Raw genomic sequence first — 14,149 nt, 5'->3', positions numbered from 1 at the left:
TGAGGAATGTAAATGTTTCTGGGTTTGGGGTCTCACGAGGGTCTCCCGTCCTGTAGAAGCATCTGACCGCCTCACCTCAACACCTCATCACGGCGACAGCTGGTGCTTTGCTGTGTGTGTGTGTGTGTTTCTTGGTACAGTATCACACATAAGAGCTGTATTGTGTTAACGCTTCCAGCTTGATATTGCATGTATTTGCATCATCAAATGTGTCTGAATGCAAAATCCCTTACAATAAATGTGTCTCAAGTGTGTTTTATTCTCATTCCCTAACCAGTGTGAAGAGAATCTTACCGTGTGCGTTTAATACATTACATTTTGATAATGATATCCTCTTTAACTCATCTTCAATCTTCTTCAGAACACAAAAGAAGATATTTTGAAGAATGTTGAAAACCAACATTGAACTCCATTGACTTCCATTGAATGAACACAAAACCCCATTTCTCAAAATATCTTCTGTTGTGTTTCACTAAGGAAGGACTTCCTTTATAAGTGATTTACAACCACATGAGAGTGAATCAAAGATTTCAATTGTATTTTTATCCCTTTATATAACATTGTGCTAGCAGTGCAAACTGATGAAATGTATACAGAACAATAGCTGGACTGCACATTAATTCACTTTGAATAAAAGCATCTCCCAAATCCTGAAAACGGGTTCATGTAACACTTCTTTACCCTCAAGGTCTCGTTCTTGCACTTCAATATCCTCTCTGTCTTTGGGACAGTCTGTCCTCATGCTTCAGGTCTAAAGACATCTGAATTTAATTTAGTTGAGAAGTCGGACGCTACGGCAGAACTGTACAACATGCGCTGAAAAAGGCATCTTCACTGTCAAAGCCAGACTAATCCACCCATAAGGAAAAAGAGAGAACGGTGTGTGTGTGTGTGTATTGATTGGTATAAACACACAGAGGAAAACGGGTTGGTGACCTTGCGTTGGGCCGTGTCCAGCTCTTGTTAGATCACTTTAAATGAAGAATAAATGCCGTCCATGAATACTGATGCCCGCTGGACTATCTGACAATACACACTTGATCCAGTCCTAAACCAGTCTTGATCCTCTCCTAAACCAGTCCTAAGCCCGTATCAAACAACTCTTATTGCTTATTAAATCAGTTCGGTCTGTAGGAGCTGTTGAGCTGTAATTGTTAAAGGTCTTCTGAAGGTCCACACTTTATATCAATGCGAAAATAAATCATCAGATTTTCACATGTTTGCCTACAACAGTCACATTTCAGCGCAAACACATTCAGATTTGATTCATGGAGAGACAACGGTGAGGAATAATGTATCAGACCTGTACACAGACTCCATTGAATCACACTCTTTATTCTCTATATTGTAATAATGATCTTTGAATTAGATTTGATTATAGTTCAGAGGAATTCAATTGTAATAATGCGGCTGGCTGGATGGTTTTGTCAAATAAAGTAGAGACGAGAGACGGGATGAATTTACACTGAAGGATAATTGCCATGTTTTTATTCGATGTTCTCTCCGATATCTGATAGAGATCAGATCTTGTTGCACACGTGTATACAGCAGAAACACACGTGAGATCAGATCATTTTTTTACTCTAAATCTGATAACTGGTTATCTGACCTACATCTACATCTAATTTATAGTCAAGTGGAAGCGCATGTTAAATACACACTTCCGATGTGTTAGGGTACATCTACCCGTAAGGAATACAGAAATATTCCACAAAACAGATGAGATCGGTGACATTAAATAGAGAAGTAATTGAAACGTAAGTCTCATTTGTGTCTCAGATCTTTCTCCTGTGTTCAACTGTGCTCATATTTGTCAAGTCTTCAATCAAAAGTCAATATTATTGAAAATCTCAATATCAACTCATCAAATCCAGATGATTTCACCTCTGCAATCGACATTCAGATGATTTCTTTCTGTTTGTAGGAGAGACCACGTTGATACTTGCAACACAACTGAGAACTCCATCAAATCTCCTGAGCTTTACATGTGAGCAATAGTATCCGCCTCTGGGAAACGAGATTTTTTTAGTTCACTATTTATTTGTCACAGCATCTTCCACCACTCCGTCTATCATAAATGAGAAATGTCTGTGTATTTGGCCTTACGGTGTAAATGCAGTCAGAGAGATGGAGTGGTGCGGAGCCGAGCGGGTGTCATGTCCGGGGGTGTCCTGCTGTTTTACTGACGCTCTGAACAACCTTTAGGCCCTCACACACACACACACACACACAGTTTGCTCTCTTCTGTCAGTTGTGCTCGTGTCTGACAGCGTTTGTGCCTCTAGAGTTCTGCACAGAGAATATCAGATGTGAAATGTAGAAAAATGCCTCAAACATGCCGCATCGTACACCCAGAGAGATGAAGATCAGCCGAGTGTGTCAACAGACTGACACACACACACACGGCCACAGCGTGTGTCATTTAACACAGACGCCTGTGGGGGAAAGAGGTGTGTGTGTCACTGCTCTTAATGTCATGAAGTCCATGAGAGTGTGTGTCTGTGTGTTTTGCTTGTGTTGGCAGTGAGGTCACGCAGCTCTCAGCCAGATAACTGTGCGTAATTTCCCTTTTTCCCGTAGGAATAATGCGTGCACAGACGGGAGGGATGAAATTCAGCTCACATGACCGACTGCTGTCTAAAGATGAACCTTAATCCAGATACAATGACATGCACATGAACAAGTGATGCTCAGCTGCTGTCCTGAGGTTAGTCACAGAATACAGTTTCTCCCGCTTCAGTTTACACAATGTCATTTTTGGCAACATCCATTTGATGCTGGGTGATGGGGTCATTTGTAAATAAAGAAAAAAACTGAGGCATAAGACTTTTTTTGGATAATGTGCATCTGTTTCATGACGTCCTGACATTGAGACTTCTTCACAGTGAGTGTTTCCATTTCTTTTTTATTCGCCATGACGGGTCTCATTAGATCTGTGACGTTGACCAATCGGAGCACAAAATCCGTACAAACAGCTGTCAAGCGTAAAGTTGCTCTTTTTGATGATATCATGCACGTCATGAAGCCACCGTGTAGTCTGACATGTTGTCTAAGACACAACGAGAATTTCGAGGAATATCACAAAATTTGACAGATTGACTAGGCGGTTGCTTACAACAGGGTCTGTCACCGGTTCATGATGCTTCTTTTAATATTCTGTATATTATCAATATAGAAAATATAGAGTTGATGCGATTTAAATAAATACCCGAAGCAAAATACAGTTTAGTTTTTTGTATTCACATTACATAACACAAGCATTGTGATGTTCCACAACAGCGCACACGCACACGAGAACAAACCGTGAGCGAATTTGCATTTGTCTCTCTCTGTGCTCGTCTCTTTGTGTAACAAATGACTGAGGTTATGACACCTGCTGCAAGGAGAAGATTACGAGACGTAACCGTTGCGTTCTACTCCTCCTCAGCAATCGTGTTTCTTTTCTTGTTACTATAATACATGAGGACAAGCACTTCTTCAGTTTAACTCGCACTCTCTCGCTTCTGAAGCAGACAAGGACAGACATGAGGAGATGACTCTGAAATCCGCCAGATGCTTGGATTCAAATCAAACACGCGGTGTCTCTTTCTCTCTTTTCCCACATCTCGTGCATTTAGTTACTCTGATAAATGATTGGGAAATGTGAAGGAGTGATTCTCTCTCCCACACGCACACATTTTCTGTTGTGGGTCAATAACACGAAGGGTTTTGTACTCGTGAGAGACCGAGGTGAGTAAGAGTGTGTGTGTGTGTGTGTGTGTGTGTGTGTGTGTGTGTGTGTGGTGAGAGATGTTGTCAATCAATCGGAGGTGCTCTCAGTGGTCCTGTTAGTGCTTCTAAATGATTAAAACACCATTTTATTGTTACATTAGTCCCCAGAACACTACAGCTTTCAACATTCCCATAACCCATATCCAGCTAAACTTTCCCTATAATCACCTCACAACTCCAGCGTGCTGTAAACTTGTATAAACTTTTGACACCCGACTGTGAGCAATCCACCCTCGCACTGACATTAAACTCTGAATGGGTGACATTAAACGCTTTCACTGGACTGCTGAACACAAACACTGTCATGACACACACACGGGTCAGAGGTGACATGCGCTTTATGCTTTTTCTTTAAGCCAGAAGGTTCCATCTCCCACTGGAAGACTGACGGTCTGGTTTAGAAAATACAAACAGTGTTGTGGAAAGGTCACTGGCACACGCGTTCATTCACTCTGGCGGCTGCTGGTGCTTGTTATTGTGTACAGCGGAGATAATTATGTCTTTCCTTCAACACTTTACCATCGCTGTCACCCGGGCAGAGAAGGAGGCTTAAAATAGATGTTTAAAATGAGAAAGTGCGTAGTGATGAAGATGAGACGCCATGCTGCCCTGAAGCAGGTTATGCAGGGAGATCTCATGCCATATCCTAACTCTTTTAACGGGTGACTGATTCATATGAATCATTTGCAGCAGTGCACGCGTTTACCAAACTGTTTTTGTAAAATCTAAACCGAGCTGTGCTGTAATTGTAGTTTTGATTTCGGGGTTCTTCACGGTAGGTGTGTTATATCAATGCGTTCTCAGCCTACCTGTGCGCGCCACCGGGCATCTTCATGCGCGCTCTCCTGCACCTAAACGAGCGCTCCAACGCACCAAACCAAATGAACTGAAGACGTTCGGCCTCTCGTTGTCAATAAACCTCACTGAAAATGTGCACAAGCCATCCAGATCAGCAGAGCTGTCACGCGTTTGTATGAGTCCGCAGGTACTGGACCCCCGCGTCTTTACGCGTTTAACCCTCTACAGCACACATCAACAAATCATCAGCTCCCCATCTACTTACAAGCGAAAGGTGCAATAATAAATAATCATTTTATCAGCGGAATTGATGCTTACATTATGATCAGTCATGATTGAATCATTAAGGGGTTAATATAGCAGTTTTATGGTTGAGATCGAAAACGGGAACAACCGCGACCACCGAGCGCACGCTTTGATTATCAATGAGATCGCAAATCTGATCGATTTCACTCTCGTGCTTTGATCCATAAACGGAGCAATAGAGTATATAAATCTCATTCTTCATTTGGAATCTATCCTCATATACATGCGAAAATGAAGTACAGTACAGTTTTATTTGCGCCGTCAAGAACCCCAATTAATTTTCTTGCGCGGTCAGCTCGGAGCTTTTGGTTTTGCGCGAACGTCTCTAATAAATCAATAATCATCTCAACTAATCCAGTCCGGAAGCAAACGCAAAAGATGATGCCTTTTTCTGAACTTTATACTAAACTAGCCTTCATCCAGACAATCAACTGAAATACGCATTAGAAATGCAACACTCCCGTGCGTAAAATGGAACGGCTCTGCTAAATTTACTCCATCCGCGAAAATATCTTCTCGGATTGATCGATGTTAATGCTCCGTGTTGTTTCTGTTACAAGCCTTTAGTGGAAAATAAACGATCTGTGTGAATGTGAAACTGAGAGCAATTCAAGCGCCATGTGACCATAAAGGCTTGTCCATCACACCAGGTGGAGATGGAAATCAGTTTTCCTAACACACGCAACACGCGCAGGGCTAATCGGGGAATATATATAACCAATTTGATTGTAGACCGGTTGCATAATAAATATGTCCAGTGTGTTTGTGAGCTTAAATGGAATATGTCTTGTTGAAATCTCTCTGAGTTTTAAGTGCGCAAAATCTTCTTTATGTAAAACTACGCAGTTCATTCCTGTAAATTGTTCATCCTGAGTTTAAAGTGAAAGTGACAGTAAAACAGAAGACTGAATGTGAGAATGAAGCCACATCTGTCCAAAATAATTGTTGTTGTATAATTTGTCATTTGTGCGTGATTCTCGTTAGATTTCAATCGGTGCGCACGCGGAGAGGGAATGGGTCTGTTAGCTCGGGTCTGGGATGTGAAGGCTTTGCTGTTCAAATCAGGACTGATGTGCTGTGACGCTTGTAACTGTGTCTCTGTGGCACAGCTGTCAAATACAACAGCTCGATCAAAACACTGAGAGACTGAATCTGCGGCTTTATATCGATTTTAGGTTACACACTCCAACATACCTGGAATAAAATGATCCCGCTGATAGTGTAAAAATAACCCAGCAAAGTGAGAGACTAAAACCACATAACGTTATACAAATGACATGTTTAACCAACATTCCTATGTGGCGACTTTTAAAGATGGTTTGGATTGTTTCGGAAATCTCGTGTCTGGACTCTCCATGTTGCGCAGTCACTAATTCGTCTGGTCAACTCTTTCACGCTTAAAAATGCTTTTACGCATCTCAATGTTGTGCGCTGTAACGCATTTTCTTAACATTCGCCAAGTGCATAAAAACACGCAACAAACAGTGTTAATGGAGGAAAGCGCGTACAGTAGTTCTGTGGAGACGCTCACCTACCTGCTCTCAGTCGCTCGTGACGCCGGCGGGCTCTCCGCTCTCTCGGTCGCAGGTGAGTGGGTCCGTTCGGTCACGCAGCTGGACGTCTGAGGACATGATGCTAGACGGCTGGAGCTCTTCTCGTGGGTGAACGCGAAACGAGGAGTGGAAGTAAGGAGTGGAGAACAGGAGGGAGGGGTGGAGACGCGGGAGGAACCCTTTTCAGCATCATTCTCACATATCATTAACGCACTTCACTTTACGCGCGAGGAGGCGGACACGTCGGCTATTAATACACGTAACAATACTTCATGATAAAACTGAGTTTGATTTTCTTTAAATGTCCCTTAGCTGTTACACTTGGGATGTGTGTGATGGGCCTATTTATGCACAAATGAATGTGTGGAAAGGTTCGTGTGTGACTGAAGTGATTGATTGGTTTTCAGCAGCCCGGACCGCGCGCTCAGGTGCCCAATGGATCGATGCGATAGCCCGGCGACGCCTGACGCGCTCCGACGCCTCTGGATTAAACGGGATTTGAGCGTCTTGCTCGAACGTGCCGTGACTGCGCAGCGCGTCCTCGGAGATTTGTGTCTACACTAAACCATGAAAAACCTTTTTGCGAAAAATGCACCGATGCGCGTGATGTGTGAAGCTAATCCACTTATACAACAGTACTGTGGGGTACCATGGTATACTAATGGCATCAGAGGGTAATCTGAATTATTGCTGTATTCATACGACATGTATGAAACTATAAGAACCCTGAAATAACGATGATAAACATTACTAACAATGTCAAAACATTCGAGTGCCATTAAAGTTTCATGTAAACCACATTCACATATAATGATATTTGTATAGTACTCCAGCGTACTTCAAAGAATACTAGGGTATTATCCACAGATCCATTGAATCACATCATTAATGATCAAAGCAGCTCCTGAATGAGAGTGATGTGCTCTTGTGTGTTTATGCAAATGTCGGAGGTCTTTTGCAGAAACACCCCGGAGATACCCCCCCCCCAAAAAAAAAACAACAACATGGTAATAATGTATAAATATATTGTGTGATGCAACCACAGTTCTTTTGTGTGGTTGTGTGTCTGAAGGGTTTTTAAGCATGAATGCGAATTACGCTTTTAACATCTGAAGATTATACTGACATCTACTGGAGAAACACACACTCTGTCTCTATCATCTGTGTGTGTGTGTTTGTTGTGATCCTTGGTTGTTAAATGGACATCCATCTCCATGCACATCATGCCAATAAAATGACTGCATGTAGTTTGTTAAACGACATGTCACGCACACACAACATGTAAGTGCCTGCGGTGACACAATGACATGATGTTCTTCATTGATGATCTGGTGTTGTATTTGTCTAATGAGCGGGGAGCATAAGTGCCCGAGAGTTGGATTGGTAGAAGACGACGTTGTTAGTTTGATCTGTGCGTTTAATTAACGCCCGTGGTTTGATTCCACGTCGCATATCTGCATTATTTCACATGCCAATTCAGCCCACGCCGTGGAGCCGAGGCGGCGAATAGGGACGTCTGTACCGCTACAGTCCCATCGCAGCCCTTTAATTGACAGCTGCTAATAGAGGAGTCTCTGTTTCTGCTCTCTCATTTAGGAAAGACGGAGCGCACAATGGGCGCATACAATCAGAGCCGTTCCTCTGGTGGCGATAGCTTTGTCTGCTGCTGGAGAAGAGGAATATGGAGTGGAGGAAGAGGACAGACGAAAGGGAAAAGACAGGCGGGATGATTGTGTGAATGTACTGTCTGTCAGCTGTCTGTCACTCGTGCTGGGGATCAGGACAAATACAAATCAATCAGAGGAGTTTGGGACCTGTTACGGCTGTAACACAAGTGTGGTTTTGTGTCTTTTTCTAGTTAACGTTTCAATTGCACGGTTTGTGCTCCGGATGTCAATTTATTGCATTGTAGACAGTAAAGTGTGTATAAAATCATACAAAACGAAATGTCTGAGTCGGCTCTTAACTTGAGCCACTTTAGAGCACCCTAGCAACAGCATAGTAATGCCCTAGCAACCACTTTTGTAAGCACCTGCTGTATCAACGTCCTGGTACCATCCTAGCATTGTTGTATTTTATAGCACTCGCATTTATAAAGAATATTGCATTTGGCACCGATTAACTTGTGTTATTTGTATAAATTTAGTCATATTCACGTCTCTCTCTCTTCTATATATGTGTGTGTGTGTTTTATGCTTTATGAGTGGGCCACTTTACACACACACACACACACACACACACAAACAGTAATGTCTCTCTCACCGTGTGAATGGACCCCCAGGGAGAAGACGTTCAAACCTGCGCACGATCCACATGCTCCATCGATGTGTCTCTGGAGTCTCTCTCTCTTTCTGTTTGTGACGTGTTGAAGTGCAGCTTAATTCTTGCCTTTTAGCAGTGCGGCGGATTAGAGGAGAGCCAGATCGATGTCTGCTATGAGAGAACAACATACACATAAACAACACGACATAAACACACACAGGTTTACGAAGTGAGAGAGAGAGACACCCCTTCAAAATTGCTTTGAAATCCCTCATTTAAAGGTGACCTCACCGCTAAACGCCTCCAAATAAATGTGCATTTGTGAAGAGCTATAAGGTGGCATCGGGTCTTTAGTGTTGTTTAAATCCAGTTATTTAACTTCACGTTACTACGCGTTTCTTAGAGGAGTTTGAAGGTTAAAAGTAATTCAATCCCAGAAGATTTGATGGAGTTCTCAGTTGTGTTTCATTTTAGTCTCTGCAATGTAAAATTGCTTATGAGGATGTAATTGACTGTAATTGGTGTGAAGTTCATGTTGATTCTGGATTTGATTAAATGTGATGAGAAATGTTTGAGTTCATACTGAGATCTTCAATAATATTGACCTTTGATGGCAGACTCACTTTGACTCATCTTCTGAAACTCCAATGACAGACACGTTTCTGACTCTTTTTCTCAGGAGCCACGCATGAGACTTATGCAAAAGTGCAAATTTACTCTCTATTTGTTCATATTTATGGCTATAAGAGAAATGATTTCTCTTCTGAAGCTGTATGATATCTCCGCGTGAGAACTAACTGGATCTGTTAATGAAGGTTTGAGTGACGTGCAGGTGAGTAAATGATGCCAGATGTTCATGTCGATGTTTGGCTGAATCTTGATGTAAGTGTTTATCCTGGAGCAGCAGAGACCGTCTTCAGATGCATGTCGTGGTCTTGGGTCCGAGTTGCATCATTCTGTGGTGCTGAACAGAAATTGGTCTCGGATAGAAACCTGAGGATCCTTCACAGTCACAGAGAGAGTCAGCTCAGTGCACATCCATCCGTCTGCCCTTCATCTCTACAGGTCACTCATTCATTTCTTGATATTTGATGCACTGGTTTGTTTGTGTGTGTACAAAACAATATATTTTGAAAATCAAACAATGCGAAAAGATTTATTTAGGTTTAGGGCTGGGTTAGGGGAGAAAATATACAGTTTTTACTGTATAAAAATCATTACGCTTATGGACTGTCGAGGGAGAGACAGATTTCTGGTGTATTGTGAGGTTAGATGACTGTGTTGTGGAGGCTTTAGATAACTGAGCCACATTTATAAAAAGTTTGGATGTAATTGTGTTAGATAACAAAACGTCGAAGCAAGTGACATTTAAAAGAAAAATACCCCCACAAAATGAAAGCACAACATTTCACACAAGGATTGAGATGATAAAACGCTTGAGTTCCAAATAAAAACAAACTACTGAAGTTGTGTGAAAAACTTCGAGCAGCATTATTTGAGAGATGGTGCTTTGCTCTTATGTAATTTAATAGTGACGTTCACACATTTGTAAGTGTGATTCGATGTCACACTTTTTTAGGGCTCCTGTGAATGTGAAGCTTTTAAATGGTTGCTGCATACTCATTTTATTAATATAAATTGGGTCTTTCCTCAAGAGAAAAACGGGAGAAATCAGGAGATTAGAGTCTGGATTTGCATCCGCAGGACCGCTTGAGCGTGCCGTGAATACGCTTGAGTCTGTAGGCATCATAATTAGCTTTATACGCAATAGAAGTGTATAGTGTGTAGCTGTGTATCCTGAAGATAGACAGCAAGAAGTGAGACATCAGTTACACAAGCGTCTTTATTCTTCACTGTGGCTCTGTTCATTTTTCATCACTAATGTTGACAGATGAAGTACACACGCAGGGCTCGAACACTGCTGAGTGTGTGTGTGTGTGGAGGGGGGTTAATAAGTCACCCTGGTTTTTAGCAACATCAGCACCCAAACGAAAATAAATGCTTATCAGCAGACCACAATCACAGTTGTTTCACATTCGCTCAAACATGTGTGTGCATGCACGTCCGTGTATGTGTGTGTGTGTGCATGCACGTCCGTGTATGTGTGTGTGTGTGCGTGCATATATGTGTGTGTGTGCGTGTATGCGTGTGTGTGTGCATATGTGTATGTGCGTGAGTGTGTGTGTGCGTGCGTGCATGTGTGTGTGTGCGTGCATGCGTGTGTGTGTGCATATGTGTATGTGCGTGCGTGCGTGCGTGCGTGCGTGCGTGCGTGCGTGCGTGCGTGCGTGAGTGAGTGTGTGTGTGCGTGCGTGCATGTGTGTGTGTGTGCGTGCATGCGTGTGTGTGTGCATATGTGTATGTGCGTGCGTGCGTGTGTGTTCGTGCGTGTGTGTGTTTGTGTGTGCGTGTGTAAAGGGCTTTTGTTACTCTGTTCTGTCTCTCATGTTCCATTAGTGTAGCCATTGTTTCTGCTAAATGAAAGCTGTTCATGTGCACCAGACACACACACACACACACACACACACACACACACACACACACACACACACACACTATATACAGTTTAAAGCGACAAAGCTTTTTTTATGCTGTTTTAATCTTTAAAGACACAGCTGCACAAAAATTCTACTTCATAAAATAAAAAATTAACTTTATTTAGTAGATTTGCATTTAAGATTTCAACAAATGTTTTCTTGCATCTTACTGTACCATACGTGTAAGAGTTTCTATTGTGCAGAAAGATGAATTGCTCACCTAAATCACATCTCGTGTGAAAAACAACTTAAGGACAGAATGCGTGTAGAAGTTTGACTGAATTTAAGAGCGGATAGTTGTGAAGCAGAAAAAGAAGAATGTGCTCATGAGCTCACATGTACAGATCTGTGCCGAAAGGTTGAAAATTAATTGCTGCTATTTTTCAGTCTGACTGACTTGTTGTAATGCTCGAGTTCTTTCGCTGCATTAGTCTGAAGTTATCTTGCGTTTGGTGTGACAGCTGCTGTTTCTCCAGCAGAAACCGGCTTTATCCATTGAGCACATGACACACAGTCGGCTCATATTGACCTTACTCTTAGTTTTCACTGCTGTTGTGGTTGGAGACTTATATCCCCGGCACGTATGGATGATGGGAAAGTTAATTTGTTACGCTTGAAATGAGCAGAGCCGCGGAAATCTACATCAGTCCTGTTCATTATAATGTCACAAGTTTAGAGATTACAGTAAGTGTCAGAAGATGTGATCTGTTTATTATCGCCGTTTCAGTTCATACAAACTGACCCTGCCACTCCATACGGGAAGTGAATTAATGTCCACTCGGTTTATCTCCTGAGGGAGAACCCGCCAGAAAATAAAGAGGAATGAGATTAAGTTATAGTTTCATCATCTGACCACACGTGTATGTGTTGTGTTTTATTCCATTTATTCTCATCAATGTCTGTGAGAAAGAACAGATATATTAAAGAGATCTCATCTTGTGATTTTTCTTATGGGAATGACTTTCTAATATTCATCTATCAAAGAATCAACGCCATAAAAGTCAGTCTGCTGTTACAAATCCACTTTAAATGGATGTACAGTCACAGCGGATAAACACAGGAGGGAGAGGAGAGAGAGGAAATAACAAATGAGATCTCTCCTCTTTTGTCCTGAACAATGACATCAAATGGAAGCAAGCGGCAACTCGTGTCTCATATGTTTCTCACGTGTGTGAAATCGCTAGATGCTCAGCGCAGAACAAGTGAAATGTTTCTCAGAAGATGAAGCTACTGGATCGTGTGGGTGAATAAATAATGACAGGACATTCATTTCTGGGTGTAGAGTTACTTTAGAAGATAAAAACATTCATTAAATCTGCTGAACTCTGAAAGAGAAACATCTGAGCTGTGAACACCACAAATTAAGCCCTCAGATACATCTGCTTATTTCAGCTCTTATTTAATCTGACGGCCCAGAGAGAGAGAGAGAGTGTGTGTTTTATGACCTGCCGATAAAAACTGTGAAGCTTTGAATCTCTAGATAACCTCCATACACGCACTGATGAACTATACGTATAAGAGTCTCGTGGTTATCTCCAGCGTTATGGTTTCATTTGTTTTAGTGGTATTCACCTGGAGTTTAATGTTTCACTCTGAATCCGTCATTCTGTCATGTGAATAAAAGATTCCTATAGAGAATTATATTTACAGTTAATACAACTAATGTACATCTTATGAAAATAAACAATAATATCATGTATTCATATTTACTAAACGTATTCCTGTTTTGCAGCCCTACAGAAATACAGTTGAATTCAATATTACGAAGCTAGTCTGCTGTCCAGGTCAACAGCATTTAAAAGCAATATATTCTGTTTAATGCGATGACAACTTGTGATGTAATATATAGATTCAATTCTGCTTTGCTGTTCGGCGGTTCACGGCCCTCGCTCTTCTGTTCACAAACAAACATGATCTGAAAAAGTTCAGGTGATCCTGCATTATAAATTCAAGTCGTGTCCGGATGAAGGTAGAGAAGAAGCCATCAGTCCTGTAGCTTCAGACTCATCAGAGAACAGAGCCGCTCTCCACGGGAGCCAATCACGAGCCAGACGTCAGCTTTAAATTTGCTTCAGTGGTCCGAGCTGAGCCCTCCGCTGGCCGTCCGTGGAGTCTGAGAGTTTGATCAGACTCAGATAAGAGTTTATTAATGAAGAGAAGTGATTCACGGCTCTGTGAACGCGTCTTCATTACGGCAGGAATGTGTAATTTAAAGTGCTGACATTAAACATCCGCTCTGAGAGTTAAAGGGAAATGACTGTCAGTTATTATAGTCCGTGTGTGGATTTAACTTTAGCACTGTTGGACGTAACGGTACATCTATCTCTCTCTCTCTCTGCAGCGTTTGAAACACCAGAAAACGTCCCATTTGATTTCACGGAGACGCACATTGAACATTTGGATTTCTGAGAATGGGGCGTTTGAACCGGATCTCCACACAGCGAGGTCGTGGGTGTGAATGTGAACAGATCCTCATCCTTTTGTGTTCTAAAGCAAACACAGTGTAATCTCTCATCTGCTCGACACAATCGTCTCGCTCTCTGTAATAAAACATGTCGCTGTGTCTCATCTCTCTTGTGTGTCTCTCTCTCTCTCACTGTCTGTCTCTCCTCCTGAGTGCTTTTTAAACAACATCACCTCAATTATGGCACACAGACGGAGCGTCTAAAAGCCCCAGTCGTCCCTCTTCAACAACACACATACAACACGCATGCACAGTGCGGAATATTAACTCTGTATGCACACACACACACACACACACATACAAGTCATTTAAATACACAACATTAGTGCCCTCTCTTTGTAAATCTTCCGTAATGCACAAACATCCTAATCGAATAGTCAAGAATCCCTCGATATCACATGTCCACTCTCTGCATTCCCATTGGTTGTTGCCACGTTACATCAATGCTCATATGCATT

General features: G+C 42.0%; 1 protein-coding gene across 1 annotated transcript in view; it reads right to left on the bottom strand.

The window, feature by feature from the left end:
- The window catches only part of chrm2a (cholinergic receptor, muscarinic 2a), a 41,541-nt gene extending 34,999 nt beyond the window's left edge, over positions 1–6,542 (bottom strand). Inside the window, exon 1 of the mRNA XM_079454112.1 lies at positions 6,411–6,542. The gene's annotated coding sequence lies outside the window, so the exon portion shown is untranslated. The remainder of the gene's footprint in view (positions 1–6,410) is intronic.
- Positions 6,543–14,149: the final 7,607 nt, after the last annotated feature.

The sequence above is a fragment of the Barbatula barbatula genome, assembly GCF_947034865.1.
Source record: "Barbatula barbatula genome assembly, chromosome: 4".
In the NCBI taxonomy this organism is placed as follows: Eukaryota; Metazoa; Chordata; class Actinopteri; order Cypriniformes; family Nemacheilidae; genus Barbatula; species Barbatula barbatula.
Note: the sequence above shows the minus strand (reverse complement) of the source record. Positions and strands in the feature narration are given on the sequence as shown.